This window comes from Canis lupus, unplaced genomic scaffold (assembly GCF_011100685.1).
Source record: "Canis lupus familiaris isolate Mischka breed German Shepherd unplaced genomic scaffold, alternate assembly UU_Cfam_GSD_1.0 chrUn_S2163H2363, whole genome shotgun sequence".
NCBI lineage: Eukaryota > Metazoa > Chordata > Mammalia > Carnivora > Canidae > Canis > Canis lupus.
Genome location: NW_023331047.1, coordinates 5,298 through 27,454, shown reverse-complemented (window position 1 = coordinate 27,454; position 22,157 = coordinate 5,298). Strand labels below are relative to the sequence as shown.

General features: G+C 37.4%; 1 long non-coding RNA gene across 1 annotated transcript in view; it reads right to left on the bottom strand.

The window, feature by feature from the left end:
* Positions 1–20,577, bottom strand: part of LOC119875635 — a 30,116-nt gene extending 9,539 nt beyond the window's left edge. Inside the window, exons 1-2 of the long non-coding RNA XR_005387267.1 lie at positions 20,555–20,577; positions 18,752–18,910 (exon numbers count right to left, since the gene is read on the bottom strand). This is a non-coding gene — a long non-coding RNA (uncharacterized LOC119875635). The remainder of the gene's footprint in view (positions 1–18,751; positions 18,911–20,554) is intronic.
* Positions 20,578–22,157: the final 1,580 nt, after the last annotated feature.

Here is a 22,157-nt window from a genome sequence, read left to right as displayed (position 1 = left end):
CATAGAAACCCCAAAAGCCTCCACCCCAAGATTGCTAGAACTCATACAGCAATTTGGCAGCGTGGCAGGATACAAAATCAATTCCCAGAAGTCAGTGACGTTTCTATACACTAACAATGAGACTGAAGAAAGGGAAAATTAAGGAGTCAATCCCATTTACAATTGCAAACCAAAAGCATAAGATACCTAGGAATAAACCTCACCAAAGAGGTAAAGGATCTACTACACCTAACAACACCCTAAAAACTATAGAACACTTCTGAAAGAAATTGAGGAAGAACACAAAGAGATGGAAAAATATTCCATGCTCATGGATTGGCAGAATTAATATTGTGAAAATGTCAATGTTACCTAGGGCAATTTAACAACATTTTAATGCAATCCCTATCACAAATACCATGGACTTTCTTCAGAGAGTTAGAGTAAATTATTTTACAATTTGTGTGGATCAGAAAAGACCCCGAAAAGCCAGGGGAATTTAAAAAAGAAAACCATATCTGGGGGCATCACAATGCCAGATTTCAGGTTGTACTACAAGCTGTGGTCATCAAGACAGTGTGGTATTGGCAGAAAAACAGACACATAGATCAGGGGGAACAGAATAGAGAACCCAGAAGTGGACACTCAACTTTATGGTCCACTATTATTCGACAAAGGAGGAAAGACTATCCACTGGAAGAAAGACAGTCTCTTCAGTAATGGTGCTGGGAAAATTGGACATCCATATGCAGTAGAATGAAACTAGACCACTCTCTTTCACCATACACAAAGATAAACCCAAATGGATGAAAGATCTAAATGTGAGACAAGATTCCATCAAAATCCTAGAGGAGAACACAGGCAACACCCGTTTGAACTTGGCCACAGTAACATCTTGCAAGATACATCCACAAAGGCAAAAGAAAACAAAAGCAAAAAAATGAACTATTGGGATTTCAATCAAGATAAGAAGCTTTTGCACAGCAAAGGATACAGTCAACAAAACTAAAAGACAACCTACAGAATGGGAGAAGATATTTGCAAATGACGTATCAGATGAAGGGCTAATTTCCAAGATCTATAAAGAACTATTAAACTCAAACACCAAGAAGAACAAACAATCCAATCATGAAATGGGCAAAAAACATGAAGAGAAATCTCACAGAGGAAGACATAGACATGGCTAACACGCACATGAGAAAATGCTGTGCATCACTTGCCATCAGGGAAATACAAAGTCAAAACCACAATGAGATACCACCTCACACCAGTGAGGATGGGGAAAAATTAACAAGACAGGAAACCACAATGATGGAGAGGATGTAGAGAAAAGGGAACCCTCTTGCACTGTTGGTGGGAATGTGAAATGGTGCAGCCACTCTGGAAAAACTGTGTGGAGGTTCCTCAAAGAGTTAAAAATAGACCTGCCCTACGACCCAGCAATTGCACTGCTGGGGATTTTACCCCCAAGGGGTACAGATGCAAATGAAAGGGCCGGGACACCTGCACCCCGATGTTTCTAGCAGCAAATGTCCACAATAGCCTAACTGTTGGAAGGAGCCTCGGTGTCCATCGAAAGATGAATGGATAAAGAAGATTGTGGTCTATGGTATACAATGGAATATTACTCAAGGCCATTAGAAAATGACAAATTACCCACCGTTTGCTTCAACGTGGATGGAACTGGAGGGTATTAATGCTGAGTGAATAAGTCAATCGGAGAAGGACAAACATTATATGGTCTCATTCATTTGGGGAATATAAATAATACTGAAAGTGAATAGAAGGGAAAGGAGAAGAAATGGGTAGGAAATATCAGAAAGGGAGGCAGAACATGAAGACTCCTAACTCTGGGAAATGACATAGGGGTGGTGGAAGGGGAGGATGGCGGGGGGGTGGGGGTGAATGGGTGACGGGCACTGAGGGGGGCACTTGACGGGATGAGCACTGGGTGTTATTCTGTATGTTGGCAAATTGAACACCAATAAAAAATAAATTTATTATTTAAAAAAGAAAAAAAAATAAAAAAGGAAAAAAAAGAAAAAAGATCACAGAAAAAGTAAATGAACCAGAGACTTAAAAAAAAAACCCCACCCAAACAAAACAACAAGAACAACAACAACAAAAAAAAAAGTAGAAACAAGCAAACAAACAAAATCGATATGCACAATAGACAAGATCCATAAAACCAAGACCTGGTTCTTTGAAAGGATAAACAAAGCCTATAAACTAGCCATAATCCTCAAAAGAAAGAGGGCACAAATACAACCAGAAATGTAGAGGAAGGGCAGGCCAAGCGGCTCAGTGGTTTTCCACCTGCCCTTTGGCTCAGGGCATGATCCTAGAGACCCAGGATCGAGTCCCACATCGGGCTCCCTGCGTGGAGCCTGCTTCACCCTCTGCTTGTGTCCTCTCATGAATAAATAAATAAAATCTTGGGATCCCTGGGTGGCCGCAGCGGTTTGGCGCCTGCCTTTGGCCCGGGGCGCGATCCTGGAGACCCGGGATCAAATCCCACGTCAGGCTCCTGGTGCATGGAGCCTGCTTCTCCATCTGCCTGTGTCTCCTCTGCCTCTCTCTCTCTCTCGCTCTCTCTCATCTCTCTGTGACTATCATAAATTTAAAAAAAAAAGATTGAAGAAAATAAAAAGAAATGTAAGAGGATGTTACACGTGACACCAACAAAATACAAAAACACTATAAGAGATGGCCAGAAACAATTATACCTAACCATACTGGAAGACCTAGAAAAAAAAAAAGGATAAATTCCTCAAAATGCACAATCTTCCAACACTGATCATGAAGATACAGAAGACCTTAGTAGGTCAATTATAGGGATGCCTGGGTGGCTCAGTCAATTAACATCTGCCTTCAGCTCAGGTCAGGATTCCAGGGTACTGGGTATGAAACCAATATCCAAGCTCCCTCCTCAACAGGGAGCCTGCTTTTTCTCTCTCTCTTCTTCCTCTTTCTCCCTCTGTTTGTGTGGGTCATCTCTCTCTCTCTCTCTCTCAAATAAATAAAATCTTCAAAATTATTGTTTTAAATAAGATCTTAGTGGTCAATGATGAATAATGAAAATGAATTAGGAATAAAAACTCCCCAAAACAAGGACTGGACAGCTTCACTGATGGTTATACCAAATAGTTAAAGCCCTATAACTCTCAAATTATTCCTCTCCCCCTAAAAAGAACTGAAGAGAAAGGAAGGCTTCCAAATTCATTTTAAGTGGCTAGCACTGCCCTGATATCAAATCCAAAGACATCACACAAAAAAGAAAAATCACATGCCAGAGTCTCTGATGAACACAGATATGAAAACCCTCAACAAAATATTAGCAAACCTAATTCAACACACGTTAAAAGGAGAATGCATTATAATCAAATGGGATTTATTTCAGGGATGGAAGAATGGTTCGACACTCCACAAATCAACATGATGTACCCCACATCAACAAAATGAAGAATAAACATCAGATGATTTTTCTCAACAGGTGTAGAAAAGCATATCATAAAATTCAACTTCCATTATGATAAAAAAAAGTCTCAACAAAGTGTGTATAAAAGAAATATATCTCAACGTAATAAAGGCCATATATGTCAAACCCACAGTTAACATTATACTCAGTGGTGAAAACTGAAGGTTTCCTCAAAGATCAGAAACAAGACAAGGATGCCCAACCTTGTCACTTTCATTCAATATGGTATTAAAAGTCCTAGCCATAGCAATTAGATAATTTAAAAAAACGCAGAAAAATTGAAAATGAAGAAGTAAAAACTGTCGTTATTTGCAGATGGCATTACACTATATATAGAAAGCCCTAAGGACTCCAAAAAATTATTAGAGCTAATAAGTGAATTTCATAAAGTTATAGGATACAAAATTAGCATACGGAGAAATTCATTGTGTTTCTTCCCTACACTAGTAACTATGAGAAAAGAAATTAATGATGCAATCTCATTTACAACTGCATCAAAATAAAAAAAAAAAGCTTAGGGATAAATTTAATCAAGGAGGTGAAAAACTTGTATCCTTAAAACTATAAAATACTGAAAAAGAAACTGAGGACAACACAAATAAATGGAAAGATATACTGTGCTATGGATTGGAAGGATTGGAAGAATTAATATTGTTACAATGTCTATGCTACTCAAAGGAATCTACAGATTCAATACAATTCCCATCAATATACTGGTGACACTCTGCACATAACTAGAACAAAGAATCCTTAAAATTTGTATGAAACCATGAAAGACTCAAAATAGCCAAAATAATCTTGACACAGAACAAAGCTGGAGGCATAATGGTCCCTAATTTCAACTATAGTAATCAAAACAGTATGGTACTGACACAAAAACCCTTAGGTCAATGAAATAGAGACCCTGGAAATAAAATCCACATATTTATGGTCAATTAATCTATGACAAAGGAGGCAAGAACACACAATGAAGAAGACATTCTCTTCAGGAAATAATTTTGGGAAAATTGGACAGCCACATGTAGAAGAATGAAATTTACCACTATCTTACTACCATATACAAAAAATAAATTCAAATGGACTAAAGACCTGAATGTAGGACCTGAAACCATAAAACTCCTAGAAGAAAATGCAGGCGATAAACTTTTGACATTCATCTTAGCAACATTTTTTTGGACCAGCCTCCTCAGGGAAGGAGAACGAAGGTTAACACAAACAAATGAAATTACATCAAAGTAAAAATCTTTTGCACAGTGAAGGAAACCATCAACAAAACAAAAGGCAACCTACCAAATGGGGGGAGATATTTGCACATCATATATTCAATAAGGAGTTAGCATCCAAAATACAGAAAGAATTTATACAACTGATATTTAAAAAGCAATCTGATTTAAAAACGAGTAGAGAACTTCAATAGACATCTTCCCAAAGAAGACAAACATAGCTAACAGGCATATGGAAAGGTGCTCAACGTCACTCAACATCAGGGAAAAATGCAAATCACTCCAGCCAGATTAACTTTCAAAAATACAAAAACAGCAAGTGTTGGAGTCTGTGGAGAAAAGGGAATTCCAACGCACTGTTGGGAGGAATGTATATTGGTGCAGCCACTATGGAAAACATTTTAGAGGTTCTTCAAAAAATTAAATTTAGAATTATCATATGATCCAGCAATTTCACTTATTTATCCAAAGAAAATGAACACACCAATTTGAAGAAATATATGCACCCTAGGTTTACTGCAACATTATTTACAACAGCCCAAGATGTGGGAAGCAGCCTAATGGTCCAGTGATAGATGAATGAAGAAAGAAGATGTGGTAGGTATATCCAACAGAATATTACTCAACCACAAAAATGAATGACATCTTTCCATTTGCAACAACATGGATGGACTTAGATCAGTGCTATTACACTAAGTGAAATATGTCAGACAGAAGAAGAGAAAAACTTTATGATTTCTCTTATATGTGAACTCTAAAAACACAACACAAAACAAGCAGACTCATAGGTACAAGAAACAAACTATAGGCTACCAGAGGGGATACGAGTTGATGGGGGAAACAGGTAAATGTGGTGAAGTGGATTAAATGGCACAAACTTCCAGTTATAAAAGAAATAAGTCATGGGGATGTAATGTACTACATAGGGAATATAGTCAATAGTATTGTATTAACTTCACATAGTGGGAGATGACAAGCAGATTTATCATGGGGATCATTTTGTAACATGTAAAAATATCAAATCACTATGATATATACCTTAATATTATCTTGTATATCATTTATACTTCAGTAAAAATTAAATACATGGATAAAATAGAGTATTCCCCCAAAAAGGACAAAAGGTAAAGATAACACATCTGAAACAACTGACAACTATAAAAATAAATGTAAGCAATATTGTGTTGAATAACAGTTACTTTGCAGTATCAGATATAAACTGAAGAGTTAAATTAATGCTTACTTTATTACTTTTCCTTAATATTATATCTTTAGTTACTGATAATTGGTAAATTCAAGGTCTTTTGATTGCATCTTATGCTTCCCTATGTTTCTGTTTTCTCATTTGAAATACCCTCTCTTCTTTGCTCTATTTATCCAAATCCTTAACTCTCAAAATCCAGTTCAATTTTTTCTTATTTCCTCCCAACACTCTCAGTACATAAACATGTGATAGCTTTTGAATTCCTAGATAATTTTTGAATTCCTAGAATATTAAATGCTTTTTGTAGGTAACTGGCATGTAATTATGCACTGCTTGTCCTTTCACTCATGCAATTAAAGTAACTACTATATGCTAGGCACTCTGCTACAGCTAGAAATAGGACAGTAAACAAGGCAGATGCAGTCTCTGCTCATCATTAAAGCTTCCTAGTCATTGGAAAACAGAGCTTTATACACAGAGTCATCCAGCAGGGTAGTAGGACCATGAAAAAAAGCCCCAGGGGTATGGGATACAAAGCCACTCAGGGAGGGTGCAGGCTTGGAAAGGTTCCATTCCAAGAATACAGTACAGGAAGTCATAAGTCACTTCTCAGAAAGAGGATAATTTCAGAAAGAGGACAATTAAATACTGAAGAACACCCAAGGACTAATGGGAGAGCATTGGCCGCTTCTGGTAGAAAGACTGACTGGCATACAGCTGCCTTTTGCAAACAGTTAATTCCACTTCAAACTCACAAGCTTCATGTCAGCTAGGAGTATATTTAGTAGAAGCTCAGCAAAGATTTGTTTGAGCGCATGAATTAGAAGTAAGGCCTGGACAGAGTAGGGACTGAGACAGAACTCAGTATTTGCAAAGGAAAGTTGTAGTCCAATAAAGAAATGGTTAGTTAGCAATAGACTGTATAAATTAGTGCACAGTATACCCTAAAGTGCCCAGATTTTTTTTTAATTTATGTGTCACATAATGCTATCCACAGAAGCGGAATCCCCAGCAGAACTCGCCGAGGGCCTTTGTTGAAACAACTCACACATTAATAGAAAATATTCCTGGCCTCTTTAGAAGATGTAAAGAGATGAACTCATCTGGAAAATGTGAATTTGGGCCTAAATATTTCTTCATTGTTAAAGAATAGGTTTTAAACATTTGTTTTAGCTGAAATTCACCAAAGAGTACAAATAGGAGCATGTGATATATTCATCTCTTATAGAGCAAAGATTGCTAACTGTGATCTATAATTAGTAAACACAGATCGCCAATCTTGTAGCAGCATCTGAGTCAGAGATGTGATTTCGGTTAGAATAATCAACCCACAGATAAGCAATTCCAACTTATATTGATAGAAGCCTATGTTACAGGCTGCATAGAAATTAACAGAGCAGGCATTAAAAATTAACTGATGAGGGATCCCTGGGTGGTGCAGCGGTTTAGCGCCTGCCTTTGGCCCAGGGCGCGATCCTGGAGACCCGGGATCGAATCCCACATCGGGCTCCCGGTGCATGGAGCCTGCTTCTCCCTCTGCCTGTGTCTCTGCCTCTCTCTCTCTCTCACTGTGTGCCTATCATAAATAAATAAAAATTAAAAAAAATTAACTGATGAGAACCTGTGAATTCCAAAAGATTTACCACCATGTGCTGAGGACTATTGTGATTTTTCAGGCAATGTCCTTTTAAAAAAAGAAAGAAAGAAAGAAAGAAAGAAAGAAGAAAGAAAGAAAGAAAGAAAGAAAGAAAGAAAGAAAGAAAGAAAGAAAGAAAGAAAGAAAGAAAGAAATGTAGTGAGAGAACAAAGGACTGTTTTCCCATGAGAAATTTGTTTGAAACAGTTAAAAAGCGAACATTAGCAGGAAACAAACAAGTGAAATTAACTGGCACATGGGATTCCTACAGGAGGCAACTCTGTACACAATTGCAACCTATGACTTTTCTGTAAACAAATGAACAGTAAACCTGTGAAGCAACTAGCTAATGACATCTTAAACTAGGTAAATTCCAACAGTTTCTCTTCTCTGCCTTCTCCCCTATTTTATAGTACTAGCTACTTCTGACTTTTGAAAAAAACAACTCATAATCTGGGTGAAAAACCTCAATATATTAATCCCCCAGCAGCAAGCCCGTAAATGGCTGCTTGTACCTGGCTGTGAACCTGATACCTAGCCTGCTGAACCAGTTCTTTGCTGTGGTGTCACCTACGTCTATGTACAATTCACCTGTTCTGAACTTGGTTCAGATAGAATGCTATCTTCAGTGTCTTTGTGCTTCAGTTACTGGAAACTGAAGACACACTGATTTTTCTTAACAAATAAATGTAAATGCTGAACACAATGAAAACTTTTCAAGGCTTCTTATATATGAGGTACTGGTTTTCAAGAGAGTGTAACATGGATGAGGGAAATACATCTTTATTTTTGGTAACCTCAACTAAAATTTGGTGTTTTCTTTAATCATGAATGCAAGCAATACATCATGGTAATAGTAGTACCTGTGACTCTCTCACCAATGATAAAAAAAAGCTTTAATATCACTTTGTAGAACTGAAAATATCTCAAGAATGTCACTTATGCTTATCAGTCATTTGTGTTTATTCCATTCTCCTTCAGACCTTGTCACTTAATATACATTTACTAATTTACTAATTTACTAAGTCAAAATTTGGGATTTAAAAATATTTTAATAATTGGTATTGTTTCCTCTGTAATTCTAGTATTTTGTTTCATATATTTAAAGCAGTATTATTGGGGGTGAATGGGTGACGGGCACTGAGGGGGGCACTTGACGGGATGAGCACTGGGTGTTATTCTGTATGTTGGCAAATTGAACACCAATAAAAAATAAATTTATTATTAAAAAAATAAAACAGTATTATTAAGAAGTTCATCAGACTGCCAAAGAGATTTGTGACACACAGAGATACATAACACACATGATTAAGAACCACTGGTTGCTGTGAGCCTGGGTGGCTCAGTTGGTTAAGTGTCCAACTCTTGGTTTCTGCTCAGGTCATGATCTCAGGGTCTTGGGATCAAGCCCTACATGTGACTCTATGCTCGGCATGGAGACTCCTGAAGATCCTCTCCCTCTCCCCGTCCCCCCACATGTGTGCACTCTGTCTCTAAAAATAAAAATAAAAAAATCTTTTTTAAAAAGAGAACTGGTGACTGTGAAGAATTCTGCTTTTAATTTACAATGTCTCTATCTTCAGAGGGAAAAATTGTTATTGACCAAGTTTAAAAAAGCCAAGAGAGAGGAAGACCCTGAACAAAAAATAATATAATTAAGAGATTTTATCTAGCTAGCTTTGCTCTTACAAAAATCAAATTACATGGTTTCTAATTCATTCTTTCCTCACTAACTTTAAAATGCTATTAAATATGATTTTGAAATTTTTGAATTATGGTAGATGTGAGGCAGAATGGTTTAGATAAACATAATTACTGTTACCAGCTGTTGACAAGCTAAGTTAGAAAACAAACGAAACTATAATAATTGCTTAACACAAAGTAATCACTTCCCCTTTCTAACATATGTGGATCAGAGCCCCTAGAAAGCACTGATCATCACTAATATTACTGTTTCCTGGATACGAGAACCTTTTTAAGTTCTAATAGCAGAAGTTGAATGCAATGGTTTAGAGGATGGATTTTGGAGTTAGAATTGGTTTTTAATGCTGATTATACTATTACAATTTATATAACCTGGGTCTGAATTCTGTGGCCTGAAAAATTAGGATAAAATATCGATATCTTGTAAATTTATTCTGAAGATTAAGAGACTTAACAAGTGCAAAAGAATTAGCACATCATATGGGAAAAAAGGAACCAGTTTGTAACTGGAAATCGATCACAAGAGTAGCAACAGTTGTGGGACAAGAAATGAAAGGAAAATAGCAAAAATGGTATGAAAGTTATATTCTTTAGAATTGGCCATATCATTCTGTTAAAAGAGAAACTAAATCAATTAAAATTAAATTCAATTAAAATTGTTAGCATCTTAACAGAAATTCTCTCTTCATGACACAAGGGACTCCAGAGGCACCAGCTTCTCAGAAGCCATAGTGGGTAGCATTCAAGACATCTGAAAGAGGTAAATCATGGCGGGGGCGGGGGGGTAGAAAGAACTTCAGAAAAATCTCAGTCAAAACTATGCCTTGAACAAATATTGCCACACTCCCCAAGAATGATAAAAAGGAACATTGATTTTATATAAATCAGGGCACTGTGAGCCTGTGACAACTAATTTAATAAAACACAAGTTGCTACTTGTGTGCTATAGCTTAAAATGCCAAAATCAAACTGTTTTCTCTCTCAATCTGGTCCAGGTCAATATATAATATAGCCAAAATTATGTAAATTGAATTGCTAACATGCTAAAGCAATTCTGGAAAAGCAAGTGAAGTTCTGGCACTAAAGATTTAGTTTAATCAATTTACAATCTAAAATCTACAAGACAGTCTTTGAAAAAAAATCGACTTTCTATATCCTGATTCTATCTATCTTCTCTATCCATGTTTTCTATATTCCTTTCTCTGAAATAATGAATAAAATGCCAAGATGACTAAAATAGTATCAGACGTTTGGTAGTCTGGACAGATCAAAATACGCCTAAATCCGAAAATGTTTCTGACACACTCCAATAGTTAGACACCTGTAGTGTTAGCGATTAGTTGTAAATCTTCTCAGAGTAGGACTGTGGTGAGCATATGTGTCAGGGGATGGCATAGTCGTGAGTTAGGAAGGATGGAGAATGTTTGCTTTGTCGATTAACCCTTACACAAAACTGAGGCTCACTGTTCACTAGCTTCCGGGTAAAAGCAGACCCAGAACAACCAGTCTTCTAAGTAGGCAAAGGGATCTGGCCTTTCGTTTGTTGATTTGACATTTTTCAGAGCCTATTGAACAAAATCTGTATTTCCATACTTCATATGATCTTCAGATAGAATTTCCAGATAGATAAATATCAGAGCTCTAAATTAGAAGTCAGAAAAAACTGGACTCATATTCTTGTTCTTAAAACACCATGTGAGCCGGGGCAAGAAATATAACCTCATAATCTTAGCCCCTTTATCTCTCAATGAATAGTTTAAACAAATTACAGGTGACCCCATCTGCTCTAAAATTCTCTGAACCACTAAGCAAGATAAAACAATGAACTAATTTAGCAATGGTCTTTCAGCATAACTAGGTTGCTATAATCAGGAGGACGCTCCTAAAATACATTATTTTTCTCCACTTCTGGCTTGAATATATTATTTTTTTCTATCATAACAGTGTAACAGCCCTGAATGCCTTCAGTCAAAATTCCCTACAGCACACAGTCATCTTGATTAAAATCTCAACAGTTTATTACAGATGGAGTAGTTCCAAAACATAATAATACTCTTCAGGTAGCAGGTGTTCCTGCATTTATTCAAATGGCTGGCTGAAAAGATGCAAAAGTCTTTTGTTTCCTGATGAGGTTAAACAGACTTTTACCTATGAAAACAAACTGTCAAACACAGGTACATTTAAAAACTCCTCTCAAATTATTTTTTGAGCATTAAAATCTACATATAACTCATCCATAATTAACCCGATCAGAAAACAAGTAGCCAGAAAAACAGGTAAAATTAAATATATTTGTAAAAACAAGTTGACTTTTATGTAACACGGCTTTGTTCTACCTCTGAGCACTTGGTTCATTTTTTGTTTTAAATCTTAGATGATCTGAAAAGCAATACATTTACACTTCACAAGAAATTTAATGCTGGATGTAAATGAGTAAAAGGTAAGTAAATATAAGTAAAAGGAGACATGTTATCAAGAATGAGTAAAATTTTTTGAAAAAAAGAATTACTAAATCAGAAAAAGACCTGGCAATGTAATTTAAATTATCAACATCTGATTTTCCTCTATAGAAAGACAGAAACAAAACCGATTGTGTAACATTCTAAGCTTAATTTTTAATCACCTGAGTTAAAGTCCTAGCTCATCCACTTACTTACAACCTTTGACTTAATATTTAGTCCCTCTGAGTTTTCATTGACTCATCATAAATGAAGACATAACCAGTTACCATCGATTAAATCCTACTCGCAATGTGGTTTGGTCCAAGAAATGAGTGACAGATCTATCCTCCTATATGGTAAATTGTCCAATGTTATTTAAAAAATTAGTTATGTTTTAAAAAGTTATTTCTCTTGAAAAAGTCACTTCATTTTATTTTGTGTGTTTCTACATATATAACTAAAGGAAATTCAAAGGAAAGAAAAAAATAATTTCTCAATGAAATACTTTTTTCCATCTTTGCGTAATTCACTCATCACCTTAAGACAAAAAAGATTACATTTGTTCCAGATACATCACTTTAGTGAAAATTAATTCTCATGTGACGGTAGGCAAGCAATATAGAATAAAAATATAATATATAGAATATGGAAAATTGTACAGCTCTTTACTAAATGTTTCCTAAACAAATAGTTTTGCTATCCTGATACTTCCCTAAATTAACTCCTTTAATACAAGAGTAGGGATCCCTGGGTGGCGCGGCGGTTTGGCGCCTGCCTTTGGCCCAGGGCGCGATCCTGGAGACCCGGAATCGAATCCCACGTCGGGCTCCCGGTGCATGGAGCCTGCTTCTCCCTCTGCCTATGTCTCTGCCTCTCTCTCTCTCTGTGTGTGACTATCATAAATAAATAAATAAATTTAAAAAAAAAATACAAGAGTAGTTTAAGAGTCACAAATATGCATGCTAGGAACTATTACTCATTTTGTTTTCCTAAAAAAGAAAATTATTCCATGATTTGAGCCAATGAAAATAGATCTCTCTAAAACAGAATCTGTGTTTCATTATAAAAGCAGAACTCATTAGTATCAGTGAAAAACTCTCGGGAATAAAGGTGAGGGTAAAAATGTAAGTTTTGGATGTAAATATACCTAGATTCAAAGTCCCAGCCTGTCAGTGACTAGTTAGGTAGACGTTTCTATGAAGCTCCCTTTACCCATCCTTCAGTAAAATGGAACTTGCATTTTAACTCAGAGGGTTGTGCTAAGAATTAATTACATAAAATAGTATTAAGTATTATGTTCAATAAATGTTAAATATTTGATGTTCAATGAATGCATCCACTACTGTGGTTGTGATGTCTAATCAGAACTACCCTTTCCAACAACATTGATATTGAATTATTGCTCAATGGTTGCATAGCTTTTGCATCTGATTGCATGTATGTATCTCAGAATACAAATTTTTCAGATCAGACTTTTTATTGAATTATAATTGACGTGGAATATTATATTAGTCTCGGGTGTATAGCATTGCGATTCAATATTTTTGCATATTATGAAATGATCGCCTGGAGAGGTCTGGTTACTACCTGTTAGTATAAAAAATTATTGCAATGTTATTGACTATATTCCATAGACTGTACATTGCATGCCCATAAATTACTTATTTTATAACTGGAAGTTTGTAACTCTTAATCCCCTTTACCTATTCCAACTGTCCCCTGACCCTCTCCCCTCTGGCAACCACTAGTTTGTCGTCTGTATCTTTCTGTTTTGTTTGTTTGCTTTTTTTTTAGATTCTACACATAAGTGAAAGCATATGGTAGTTGTCTTTTTCTGATTTACTCACTTAACACAATGCCTTTAAAGTGTATCTGTGTTGTTGCAAATGGTAAGATTTCATTCTTTTTTTTTTTTTTTTTTTTTTTACAGTTGAACAATATTCTTTTGTATATCACATCTTCTTTAACATTTATCTCAATGGACACTTAGGGTTACTTCCATGACTTGGCTATAGTAAATAATGCTGCAGGAAACACAGGCATGCATATATATTTTCCAATTAGTGTTTTTGTTTTCTTTGTATAAATACCCATAAGTGGAATTGCTGGATCACACGGTAGTTCTATTTTTGAAAAATTTTTGAGGAAAATTTATACTGATTTCCACAGTGGCTGAACCAGTTTGCATTCCCACCAACAGTGTAGGAGGGTTCCCACATCCTCACCAACACTTATGTCTTGTGTTTTTGATAATAGCCATTCTGATAGGTGTGAGGTGATACCTCATTGAGGTTTGGATAAGGCAGCCTATAGAAGAGTCTTGTTTTCCTTATCCATTTAGCCATCCCATGTCTTTTGATTGAAGGATAGTTCCCTTACACTTAAAGTCACTATTTCTAGGTATGTACTTACTGTCATCTTGTTAATTGTTTCCTCACTGTTATTGTTGTCCTTCTCTGTTCCTTTCTTGGTTTGTTACTTCGTGTTTGTTTTCTTTATATTTAGATTGCTTTGTCTTTTACTTTTGTGTTCTTAACTATAAGCTTTCTTCTTTGTGGTTATGGTCTGGTTCACATATAACATGTATATAACTGTCTCCTTTAAGTTGACAGTAAGTTAATTTTGAACGTATCCCAAAGTTTTATATTTGTACTTCTCTCTTCTGCATTTTATATTGTTGATAACACATTTAACATATTTTTTATTTTATTTATCCCTTAACTCATTGCGGTAGTTTTATTGTACTACCTTTGTCTTTTACCCTTCATATTTGTTTTATAAGTTGTTGATCCACTCACTACCTTGATTACTTGTCCTTCCGGTTAGATTTTTAACTCTCATTTGTTTTCTTAGTTTTCTCTCATTTTTTTCTTTAGTTTTCTTACTAGTAATTAGTACCTTTTCTTTTTAGCTTAGAAAAAGCATTCTTTACATTTTTTGTATGGTTGGGTTCAGTGGTGATGAACTCCTTTAGCTTCTGCTTCCTGGAAAACTCTTAATCTCTTCTTCAATTCTGAATGAGAGACTTGCCAGGTAGAGAATTCTTGGTTGGGAGTTCTTCCCTTTCAGAACTTTGAATATATTATGCCATGCATGCCCTTCTGACCTATAAATTTCCTGCTGAGAAACCTTCTGATAGAGTTATAATGGCTCCCTTTTATACAGCGTGTTGCTTTTCTCTTGCTTTCAGTATCTTCTCTTTATTATTAATTTTTACTATTTTAATTATAGTGTTCCTTGGTGTGTTTCTCTTTGGATTCATCTTTTCTCTTTTTTAAAAAGATTTATTTATTTATTTATGGGGGGAGAGAGAGAGAGAGAGAAAGAGAGCAGGAGGAAGGTGAGAGGGAAAGAATCTTCAAGCAACCCGCCCACTGAGTGCGGAGCCCAACGTGAGGGCTCAATCCTATAACCCACAAGATCACGACCTGAGACAAAACCAAGAGCTGCTCACTCATCCAACTGAGCCACCCAGGCATCACTGGATTCACCTTATTTGAAACTCTCTGGGCTTTCTGGACTTGAATATTTATTCCCTTCCCTGAATTAGGTAAGTTTTCTGCCATTATTTCTTTGAGAATTTTCCTGGCCCTTTCTCTCTCTCTCCTCCCGTGACTCCTATAATGAAAATGTTATTCTGCTTGATACTGTCCCAGTGGTCCCTTAAGGCATTTTTTCTTTTTAAAAACTCTTTTTTGCTTTCATTTTCCTGCTGTGATTGGGTGTTTTCCATGGATTTGCTTCTGTTTTACTGATTCACGTTTCTATTCCATCCGTTCTGCTGTTGAACCCCTACAGTGCGTTTCTCAGTTCAGATTTAACTTCTCTTTGGTATTTTCATCTAGTTCCTAACTCCCTGCAGAAGTTCTTGCTGTGTTCATCTATTCTTCTCCTGAGATCTGTGAGCCTCTTTATGGCCATTACTATGAATTCTTTATTAAGTGTGTTGCTTATCTCAGTTTCATTAAGGTCTTTCTCTGAGGAGTTTCCTTGCTGTTTGGATATATTCCTCTGTCTCCTCATTTTGCCTCTCTCTGTTTCTCTGTATGTATTGGGTGAAATGGCTACCTTCCTTCATCTTGAGAGAGTAGTCTTATGTAGGAGTTTTTCCATGTGAGCCAGAAGCACAACCTCCCCTGGCCACCAGAACCAGGCACTCTATGGGCATCTGCAGTATGGTTTGAGTAAGTCTGCTGGCTCTGATAGAGCCACAGTTGCTGTGCAGGGAGATCAGGGCTCCCACCACTTGCCCACTCCATGTATGCACCAGATAGGTAGAGTTCAGGGTGCTCATCTGACCTGCTTGTGGCTTGGCTGCTACATGAGGGAGACGGGCTCTGTCACTCACCTGGTCTTGATGCAGCTCTGATAATGCACAGAGTGAATGAAATGTGGGGAGCTTCCCCCAGCCTCGTTATGTGGCAGGGAGAGCAGACCATGACCTTCATGTGTTAGCTAGAGGGAGGGCACCAAAGATGGCACACATTTGTTCTATCGTCAGGAAGTTAGGATGAGTGGCAAAAATGGACACACCAGCACTTCCATCCCTGGATAATGTCCTCACAGGTTCCTGACCCTCTGGCAGTCATTTTAAAATTAGTGCATCTCCCTTCTTATGGTTTAGGTGCTTTCAAGTCTATTCCTCTTGTGCTAGATCTCCATGTGAATGCATTTGCAGATGAGCCCTTTTAGAGTGGGATATATGTTCCTTATAGTTCTATGATTCTTTTGGTCCCTATTGTGGGGTTATTGCATCCGGGACAGGGCCCAGGGAGGCCATGTCTCTTCCTCTCCTATCCTTTGCAAAGTGTCTTTTTTGTCTCTTACTGTGGAAAGGCTAGTCATCTAGTTCTCATGGGGGGAGGGGGCTTTCCTTGTTTGTTTACAGAGGAAAATTATTACATGTATAGCTAGAAATTTGTTGTGTCTAAGGAAAGAGTTGCATTTAGGGTATTCCTACACCATCATCTTGAACTACCCTCTCTTCCCAGACTAGATTTTACTTTTGTGCAGGTAACCCATAACAGTCACTCCTTCACAAGGACTGTCCCCAAAAGAGGTGCTTTGGCCTAGCACCACTCCTCTTCTGCAGGCCCTTCTCTGAAGAGCCCAGAAGGACAAAAAGCCTAAAATTTCAAGGTCTTGCTCTCAAGATTTTATGACCTGCCTGTTGAAACAGAATAAGTATAATTGAACATTTAGTGAAAAAGAAGAATTTTTTGGAGCTGTGAAGGACACAGCTTCTTATTCTGAGGAGTAATCATGGTGGGCAAAATTGGTCAAGGAAAGTTTTGCAAAAAGCTCAATCTACCAGATTGTGTTGGGTTTGGTATGGAGGCAAAAGAGGGAAACACAGAAGGAGATATTCCTGAGAAGAGACAGAGGAGACTGAGCCAGAGGCAACACCTGCATAAATTGAGACCATTTCAAAGACAAGAAGTAAAGAAATAAATACATAGAAGGCAGAATTCTTGCTCCTATCATGTCTGCCATCTGGCTAGGATGCTTTCAAATTAATGAGCAGGTTAAAATCCAGCATGGTTCCACAAAGAGAGAAGCCTAAGAAGTACTTTGTAATGATGATCAAAAATATGTATTATATTAATTACCAAAATAAAAGGATTGCTCTAAAATTCCTGAATATAATATACACGATGAAAGATTTCTCTTTTGCAATAAATATCACTAAATGAAGATAATCATGTTTTTTTTTTCTTAAAAAAAAGTGTTACTGGGTTTTAAAAAAACATAGCAGAAAGATAGTTTTTTAAAAATACTGTTAAATATCTATAGGAAATCAATCGGAGGAATCATAGGAGTTCAACATGACTTGACAGGAAGACTTCTCTCTCACAATAGTTTAATTATACATTTTATTAGTAATATAAAGTTTGTTACTATGATAGAAGAGAGACTAAGGTGAATGTGAGGGAAACAAATACTAAAGCAAAGTCCACAAGGCAGAGCAAAATCTTTCACCTGAGAAATCCTTCCCTGTGTAGCCAGGTGTCACATGCGGCAATGTACTTGCAGAACACTCTTGTGCAAACTTTAAGCATTATATTTAAGCTCCTACATTATATGCAAGCATAAATCACAGTGGTATTTGCTGCACGTGTTTTATTAGGTAGGCATTTCTGATTATCGAATAACCCTAAAATATACAGTTAACTCGGTTTTTGGATAAAATGCAGACTATTCAGCCATCACCTATTCCGAAAGAGATTCGGTATTCAGTATTCTAGTCAGGCGTTCTCCAACAGTGCTAGGGTACTTCAGCAAAGCTCATGTGTGATAAAACAGCAGTGGCCTCTAGAGCATGTTTTTAAAGCCAGCTCTCTCAGAATCTAACTAAATTCCTCAAATGAACACACACACACACACACACACACACACGTGCATGCACACTCATCTCGTTTTTGCTGCTGTTTTAAACTTGCCAAAGAGTAAAGGTATATGAATCAGGTCTTATTAATATTAATATATACGTTGTTATTTTGCTCCCTGAACACTGTCACTTTGTTATACTAAATTAAAAGCCCTGACAGAAACATCCAATGATCAATCACTAAGAAAATGCATTGTTGTGTCATAGTTAATAAGCAGTTCAATGTAATCACACCTTGATCATTCTCCGGAGCAGTTCGGTCCTTTGCATGGTGTGGTTAGAACCAAAATGTCTAATATTAGTTCCCTTAATGATTGCTCAAACAGAAGTTTAAAATGGAAAGTCACTCTCCCTTCAGATGTACAAATAATCTTTTTTTTTTTTTTTTCTGAGAAGGATAGGGAAGAAATGTCAAAACAGCAAGAAGAAATTTATGAGTCTTAGACTACATGTTATCATAAAAGGAGTCTCTGGGATTCAGTCATAATCACAGGGTATGATGTTGAGCTCAAAGCTAGTTCCCATGCCCTGCTTATCAACCCCCACAGAACATGTGAACCACAAGTAGAAGCTCCCATCCCAGATGAAAGGAACTTCTTCTGGCCAAGGGTAGCAGAACTGTAAAAAACTCCCTTTGGCCATGGACGGCCTGTAGGGCACTTTGATAAGCCCAGAGGAATCACAGGCAAAGATCCTACCTTAATGAGGACTGAATGGACCCCGTGGCTTTTGCAGATAGGAAATACCAGAAGCTTAGGGTGCGGGCAGTGCTGGATTCTTGCCACACAGCAACTCTTGAGGTGTGCTTCTTCACCCCGAAGACCCAATGGGAGTAGCCTCCAGATACAAGAAGTGTCCTAGGAACAAGGACAGGCATTCAGACAGGGCACGAACAAGAATGAGGGGATCATTTTAGCTCCTCCATCTTACTTAGGGGTTTTAAGTATAGTTCATAGGCTATGAGCTGCCACAGGCATTTCCATTTGAAACAGAAAGAAAACCCAATAGCCTTGCTTCTAGCTCACTGACAGAACAATTTCCAACTGTCTGTGCTTTGAGCAAGTACTTCACAGAATGCAGATTAACCGATGTGACAGGATATTTATGCCACTGAAGCAACAAAATAGTTATAGAAATCATTTCATGGACCCCCTAAACTACCCACTTGTAAACAATGCAAAGATACTATCTACAAAAAATATATAAAGGAATTACGGTGTAACTTTCACAAATTCAGTCACCTACGGAATGCACACTAAGTAAATGCTGAGAATCTTATTATGTACCATGAAGGATATTGAGTTTTGGGATGCCTGGGTGGCTCAGCGTTGAGTGTCTGCCTTTGGCTTATGGGGGATGGAGTCCCGTATTGGACTACCTGCAGGGAGCCTGCTTCTCCCTCTGCTTCTGCCTCTGTCTCTCTCTGCTCTGTGTCTCTCATGAATAAATAAATACATCTTAAAAAAAGATATTGAGTTTTACCATTTGTGTATCCAAATACTTTTATGTACGTAGAGCTGAGTGTTTGCACGGGGCTCAGACCTTTCTTCTCTGTGTGGTTATTTTGGGCTCCTGGAGGGCTCTGTTTCATCATAATCCCATGGAGTTTCCACACTTAGACACCATCTTCCTATTCTAATAGCTTCCAGGAATTCGAGGTCCCTTCCTTTACTGACATCCCTTGACCATTGAGTCTGAGACTTGACCTCATTACTCATGGCAAAACTGAGGCATTCCCAACACTTCTGACATGTGTGACCTTAACAGTCACATCGGCACAGCACCTCTGCAGCTTCCCAACTACCTTCCTTCACACATATCATCCCATTTCTCTAATCCTTGTTTGGGACACAGGGAAAACTTGATTCTTTCCATTTGCAGATGAGAAATTTGAGAATCTGAAAACTATATGACATAGGAATGATCACATGAGTGATAGAATTTTGGGTTATTAATTATAAATTATGCCATTTAGGAAAAGTGCCCGATGGCAAGCATAAATTAATCATCTATCTACAATTATTAGAATGATATTAAAATTTGGTAACTCCCCCGTTATGTGTCGAATTGCATCCCCGCATCCCCACTCCCCCAAAGATGATGGAGTCCCAATTCCATTCCCCTGTGAACGTGATCTTATTTCAAAATAGGCCCTTTATGGATGACCAAATTAGAATGAAAGTCATCAGGGCAGGCCTCAATCCATACTAAAGAATGTGTCGTAATGAAAAGGATAAATTCAGACACAGAGACAGACGTGCACAGAGGGAAGACAATGTAAAGACACATGAGAATGGCCACCTACAGCCAAGTAACGTGTGAGTCTTACAGCAGCTAAGAGAGAAGCAAAGAATTGGTGATTTCCCCTCACAGCCTCAAAAGGAACCAGTTGTGCTGACACCTTAATCGCACACTTCTAGCTTCCAGAGCTGTGCAACAATGCCTGTGGCTTACATCTCTGGTACTTTGTGATGGCAGCCCCAGGAGACAAATACGCTCACCAAATGTTTGCCTCGCTTGCCATGGTACCAGAGTAATCCTCTCTAGAGATGCTGTAAAAGACTCATAACCTACCTTTTTTGTTTCCAAGTGTGTGTCTTTGGGAGGTCTTAGGGTTTGATGAGAGCCAACTCCCAAAGCCCAATCAAAGTTTTCAACCAAGGAGTTTTGCCAGCCACACCAGCCTCTCTCAAAAGTACAGGAGGTACCACATTCATTTTCATCAGTCTCATCTCCACAGTCATCTACAAAATTACAGCTTTGCTCTGGTTTATAACATTTGCCGTTCTGACATTCTCGAAAGCCAGGGGGGACAGATACATAGAAGACAGAAAACAAATGAAGATGAGGAAATACTACTAACACATCTGAAACTACATGACATCCTTACTTAGCTAAAAGCTAGTAAGAGTAGATTCACTTTAACACATAAAGAAACATGGTGTTCTTAGGAATGTGAGTTATCTGACTCCTATCCTTCTCTCCTGGTCCCCTCCAGGGGTTTTGCCCAATAGATCACTCACGAGGATTACTCAAAATGAAAAAAAAAAAATCAAGTATCATTTTACTGATCTAGGAAAAGTATCCAAGTCGCCTCACATACAGCATTTCCTGTAAGTTCAAGGATATAAATTAGATCTGAAAGCCAAAGTGAGGCTTTCAATTTTTTATCCTGAAACAAAATCTTTAGGGTACTCAGAGCTTATGTATTATGTTGTATTTGGAAGTCTATTCCATTACCATCCACACATTTCAAGATTATCAGAAACCAAATAGATACATGGTACTTCTTCAAAAGCAGGTGTATGAATATATAAGTAATATCAACATTTCTAACAGATTTTTTCCTTCAAAATGCACATATATCTGTCAATCATTTAGAATTTTAGAACCAATTTGCCTACATAGCAATGTCAACAATAAATATTTTTTCCACAAAGCTTAAAATAAAGGGCAATGTTTTTTGAAGACCTGAGTTTGAATCCTGTATTGATACTTCTCAGCTATGAGACTTGGCTTAATTAGCTAAGCTCATTGAAGAGACTACTGTTGATATTCTCAGCATCTAGAACAGTGCCTGGCCATTAGTAGGTGACTAAAAAATATGAGTCAAATAAACGGAGAAGTGAAATACAGTGCTCTGGAATGACAAAGCAGTTCCATATTCACATTTAGGGTATAATTGTTATCCTGCTCTAATATTACAATAGGGCATAGCACCAGGGTAACAATATTTCAGTAGAAAAAGCATTTGAAGATCCATCTTGGAATATCCACTTCCCAGGCTCTGTGACACTATGGTATCTGAGACTTTCTTCCTTCCTGTCTTTCCTATCTGGTAGGTAGAGGAACCAATAATGCCTCCCTATTTTACTTCTACTTGAGCTTCTATGGCCTGGGTTGTCTGGTGGCTGAGGATTGGTGTGGATTAGAGCTGAGAAGTAAGTTGGGAAGGTGTTCTGGAAGCTAAAATCTCCTGCTGATTAAAATCTTCAAAGATTTTACAAAGAAGCTTTCATGTCCTCCGTCAGTCCCACATTTTAGAAAATAGAAGGCTAAGAGGGAAGAAGTGGGAGGAGATGGATGTGATGTCACGTAGAAACC